The sequence below is a fragment of the Tamandua tetradactyla genome, chromosome 6, assembly GCF_023851605.1.
Source record: "Tamandua tetradactyla isolate mTamTet1 chromosome 6, mTamTet1.pri, whole genome shotgun sequence".
Classification (NCBI taxonomy): domain Eukaryota; kingdom Metazoa; phylum Chordata; class Mammalia; order Pilosa; family Myrmecophagidae; genus Tamandua; species Tamandua tetradactyla.
Genome location: NC_135332.1, coordinates 147,030,684 through 147,036,683, shown reverse-complemented (window position 1 = coordinate 147,036,683; position 6,000 = coordinate 147,030,684). Strand labels below are relative to the sequence as shown.

Here is a 6,000-nt window from a genome sequence, read left to right as displayed (position 1 = left end):
GGTAATAAAGAAGAAAGGTAAGGGCCTACATTAGATAGAGGGGTCAGCCCCACTGATGTATTTGAACTGAGAAGTAGACTATACACAAGAGCCAGAGGAGGAGGTAAAGAGGTGAGCGGAGAAGTATATGGGGAGCATAATAGGAGTTTCCCACAGCTGGGGCCTCAGAGGACCATAGGCTCAATGCAAACAGGGACCAGATATAAATCCATTAGGCAGAAGAGGACAGCAAGGAAACTTTTGTTAACCTGGGTAATAAGTAGAGAGAAAAAGAAATCTCCAGGTACTTACAACAAAGCCTGCCTTACGGAAACAGGAAACAGTAAGTGGAAAGACTCAGAGGTAGAAATGACGTGAGCTTTGCGTAGTTTCTTTGCATGAACTGCTCTTCAGTCAGAGAATGGGTCAGGACTGATGATACAAATTTGGGAGTAAAGGGCAGAAAGATGCTATTTAAAGCCATAGGATTATATATGCAGTTTTCAAAATATGCACTTGATTTTGAAAACTGACCAAAAAAAGAAGAAGAAAATATCACATGAATAAGTTTTTAAAATTTCAGTTACATGTGGGAATGATAATATTTTGGATATATTGGCTTAAAAAAATCTATTGTTAAAATTAATTTCACCTGTTTCTTTTTACATTTAATAACATATCTGCTAGAAAATGCAAAGTTACATGTGCAGCTGGCATTATACTTCTATTAGATGGTTCTGATCTAGATAGAGAAATGACCTGGAGGTGGGAGCATTTCAACATTTGAGAGAGCTAGTAGAGGGGAAGGAGCCAGCAGGGGATCCTGAATAGGACCTGCCAGCAAAGTAGAAGTGTAATGGCACAAACGTGAAGAGAAGCAAGTTTTCATATCTGTGTTGATTATTGCTGAGCATTACTGTGGAATTTCACGTGATTGAATTGGTGAAAAGGCAAAAAACATTTCATTGGGTGGCATGTAATGGGGGCAGGGGAATGGGGAGCCAGACCTAAGAGGGATGTTATTGGGGGGCTTCCATTTTCAGCAGCCAACAAATCAAGGTAACTGGGAGAGTTCTCTTCATGAAAAACAGTTTTAAAAGCTGGATAATTTATTAAAAACATATTTTTAAAAATTATTGAACTGTCTAAGAAAATAAGGAATCTGTAGAAACCAAAACAATCTGGAAGCAAGAATCCTGGAAGGAAAGGGGGCAACTGAGCCACCTTTCTCTGTTAAAAGTATCTGACACATCCTGGTAACCATGAGCTTCTGTACTGACAGCTGCATGGGGTTTGGGAAGGAAGAGATAAAGTCTCTGGCCCAGCCAAGATGAGGAGCATAATGGGCCCAGATCACAGAGTCCTTGTGCATGGAGCTCGGAAACAAGCTCAGCAATGTTATCTTGTTTACCAAGAACCCACTCCCACAGCTCAGCTGGTACAGAGAATAGCTTTTGTGATGCAAGAATACACCCAGCCAGATTGCGTTTGTCCATTTGGAGTTTCTTTACTTACTTGTAGTTGGAATGAAGGACGGCCATATTTATTTCAATGTCAGGTCCAGCTGATGCTTACTTTGCCTGGAAAGCCACAGCAGTGGGAAAGAAATATGTGAATGGGAACTTTACTGGAAAAAAGATATAATGAAGATCTGGAACTTAAGATGCCATTCATACAGCCATCATAATGCTAAAGGAAAGCTTTGAATGGTAAATGACATGGAAGTTGTAATCTGCAATGAAGCTGGATTTAGGAGGCGTACACCAACCGAAGTCAAGGATTACTTGGCTGCCATAGCATAATAATGAAGTGACTGAATAGTCTGGAATTTCAGATGATCTATGTACTTAAACATGTTAAAAGTATGTTTTGTTTTGCAGACTTTTTGCATACTTATTTCTACATGGTTTAATGGACTGATGTTTTTAAAATGATACTTATAAATCATAATAAACTGTTAACCGTCCCCCCCTCCAAAAAAAAAGATGGGGAGCATAATAGGAGTTTCCTACTTTGTGCTGGGGCCTCAATGCAACAAGAAAGCAGAAATAAATCCATTGGATAAAAGAAGACAGCAAGGAAACTTTGCTGTTTTGACCTTGGTGCTGGGTGGAGAGAAAAAAAAATCTGTGGGTACTTGTAATCACAAGCCCGCACTTACACAGATTTATTCACAGATGTATTCCATTTGTGTGGTTAAAAAAAAAGCAATGGAAGATGAAAATTCTGGATGCAGGAATCCAGTTTACCTCAATCTAGTTAATCTAGGTAATCCAGGTCTTATACACACATATGCTACATGCACACATAGATAAAATCCAAGGCACATGAACTCCAGTCAAAAATCATAACACTTATAACTCAGAGAAACAGGGCACTATGAGTAAGAGCCAGCAGGAAAATAAAACAATACAGATTCATAGGTTTCCAAGGACTTCTAATAATGTAATTATCAGACAAAGAATATACAATACATATTTTAATTTAAAAAATATTTCAAACTTAACCCCACAAAGGATAGGTCAAACCTACTTAAAATTAGGCCTAAGAGTCACCCCCAAGAGAACCTCTTTTGTTGCTCAGATGTGGCCTCTCTCTCCAGCCAAAACAACAAGTAAACTCACCAACCTCCCCCTGTCTACATGGGATATGACTCCTAGGGGCGTGGACCTTCCTGGCAACATGGGACAGAAATCCTGGAATGAGCTGAGACTCAGCATCAAAGGATTGAGAAAACCTCGACCAAAAGGGGGGGAAGAGTGAAATGAGACAAAATAAACTGTCAATGACCGAGAGATTCCAAACAGAGTCGAGAGGTTATCCTGGAGGTTATTCTTACACATTAAGTAGATATCACCTTGTTAGTCAAGATGTAATGGAGAGGCTGGAGGGAACAGCCTGAAAATGTAGAGCTGTGTTCCAGTAGCCATGTTCCTTGAAGATGCTTGTATAATGATATAGCTTTCACAGTGTGACTGTGTGATTGTGTGATTGTGAAAACCTTGTGTCTGATGCTCCTTTTATCTACCTTATCAACAGATGAGTAAATTATGTGGAATAAAAATAAATATTAGGGGGAACGAATGTTAAAATAAATTTGGATTGAAATGCTAGTGATCAATGAGAGGGAGGGGTGGGGGGTATGGTATGTATGAATTTTTTTCTGTTTTCTTTTTATTTCTTTTTCTGAATAGATGCAAATGTTCCAAGAAATGATCATGATGATGAATATTCAACCATGTGATGATATTGTGAATTACTGATTATATATGTAGAACAGAACGATCAAAGGTTAAGAATGTTTGCATTTGTTTGGTGTTTTTTGGTATTTAAAAAAATATTTTTGAAAAAAAAGCTTAAAAAAAATTTCAAGGCTTGGAAATATAGGCAAGAAATAAGAGATTAAAAAGGGGAAGCAGAATGGAAAAAGAACCAAGAAGAACATCTAAAAATAAAAAACATAAAATTTAAAACTAAACAAATGAAGTAAACACCAAATTAGTTTAGTCAAAGCTGATGAGAGAATTAATGAACTGAAGATTGAGCAGAATTATCTGAAAAAGATTACAGCCCTGAGAAAACAAAGCTAAGGACAACAACCAAACAGATAAAGAGATATGGGAGATAGAATTGGAGTTGCAGAAGAGTTGGTAGAGAGAATGGCTAAATGAGTGTTCTAGTGTGCTAACTGCCAGAATGCAATATACCAGAAACAGAATGGCTTTTAAAAAGGGGAGTTTAATAAGTTGCAAGTTTACAGCTCTAACGCCAAGAAAATGTCCCAGTTAAAACAAGTCTATAGAAATGTCCAATTTAAGGCATCTGGGGAAAGATACCTTGGTTCAAGAAGACTGATGATGTACAACATTTCTCTCTCAGCTGCAAGGGCACGCGGCGAACCAAAAGGGACTCGCTCCAAAATGTTTCCTCTTTTAAAGGATTCCAGTAAGCAACTCCACCCTCAATGGGTGGAGACACACCTCCATGGACATCATCTAATCAAAAGTTACCATCCACAATTTGGTAGTTCACGTCTCCACAGAAACAATCAAAATACTCCCACCCAGCAATAATAAATGAGGATTAAAGGACATGGCTTTTCTGGGGTCCACCACAGATTCAAACCAGCACAATGAGACAATGGCTAAAGACATAATGGATGAGAATTCCCCCAAATTATTGAACAACAGCCTAGCAATATAAGAAGGGAAAATAAAAATAAATCCATAGACATGTTGTATTGAAATTCTGAAGCACTAAAAAGAAAGAGAAGACCACAAAATAGACAGATAGCCTACAGAAGAATGGCAATTAGACTAAAGACTTCTCAGAAGTCAGGAGACAGTAGAATTTTATATTCAGTGTTCCAAAGAAAAATAATTAGAACGTATAACTGGAAAAACTATCTTTCAATAATTATGGAAAATAAAGATATTTTCAGACAAACATAATAGAAAAAGTTTATCACCAATAAATTCTCCTTATAGTCATACCTCAGAGGTATGGCAGGTACAGTTCCAGATCAGCACAATAAAGCAAATATTGCAATTAACTGAGGCACTCAATTTTTTTTTTGGTTTCCCACTGCAAATAAAAGTTATGTTTACATTATATTGTAGTCTATTAAGTATGCAATAGCATTGTCTGAAAAAAGCACATACCTTAATTTAAAAACTATTTTAAAAAACATTTTTTTTTTAATGTTAACAACTATCATTTGAGTCTTTGGTGAGTCATGATCCTCTTGTCTCTGTGTCAAGGGCTGCTGACTGCTCAGGGTGGTGGTTGCTAAAGGCTGAGTTGGCTGTGGCAATTCCTTAAAATAAGACAACCCTTTCCTTTCATGAAAGATTTCTCTGTGACATTCAACGCTGTTTGACAGTAGAATTTCATTCAAAATTAGTCAATCCTTTCAAACGCTGCCGCTGCTTTAGCAACAGAAGTTGATGTAATATTCTGAGTCCTTTGATGTTATTTCAACAATGTTCACAGAATCTTCACTAGGAGTAGATTCCATCTCAAGACCGCTTTCTTAGCTCCCCCATAAGAGACAGCTCCTCATCCATTAAAGTTTTATCGTGACATTGCAACAATTTAGTCACATCTTCAGGCTCTACTTCTAATTCTGGTTCTTTTGCTATTTCCAGCATATCTTCAGTTAATTTCTTCCACTGAAGTCTTGAACCCCTCAAAGTCATCCATGAGGTTTGGAATCAACTTCTTCCAAATTCCTGTTCATGTCGATATTTTGATCTCCTCCTGTGAATCACAGATGTTCTAATGGCGTCTAGAATGGTGACTTCTTCCCGGAAGATTTTCAGTTTACTTTATCCAGAGCCATCAGAGCAATCACTATCTGTGACAACTATAGCCTTATGAAATGTATTTCTTAAATAATGAGAATTGAAAGCTAAAATTACTGCTTGATCTTTGGACTACAGAATGGGTGTTTTGTAGCAGGCATGAAAACAACATTATTCTCAGTGTACGTCCCAGTCAGGGCTCTTGGGTGGCCAGGCGCATTGTCAATCAGCAGGAATATTATAAGAGGGATCTTTTGTTCCTGAGCAGTAGTTCTCAACAGTGGGCTTAAAATAGTCAGTAAACTATATTATAAGCAGATGTGCTGCCATCCAGGCTCTGTTGCTCCATTCATAGAGCACAGACAGAGTAGATTTAGCTTAATTCTTAAGGGCTCTGGGATTTTCAGAATGACAAGTAAGCATTGGCTTCAACTTAAAGTCACCAGCCGCATTAGCCCTAACAAAGTCAGCCTGTCTTTCAAGCTTTGAAGCCAGGCCTTGACTTCTTTCAGCTATGAAAGTGCTAGATGGCATCTTGAACTGTCATCCAAGGTCATCCAGGGCTGTTTCATCCACATTGAAAATCTGCTGTTTAGTATAGCCACCTTCATCAGTTATCTCAGCTAGGTCTTTTGGAGAACTTCCTGCATCTTCCACATCAGCACCTGCTGCTTTGCTTGGACTTTCATGTGATAGAGATGGCTTCTTTCCTCAAACC

General features: G+C 38.1%; 1 pseudogene; it reads left to right on the top strand.

The window, feature by feature from the left end:
- Positions 1 to 1,158: 1,158 nt before the first annotated feature.
- On the top strand, positions 1,159 to 1,781 carry LOC143686414 (proteasome subunit alpha type-2 pseudogene; annotated as a pseudogene).
- The last annotated feature ends 4,219 nt before the right edge of the window (positions 1,782 to 6,000 follow it).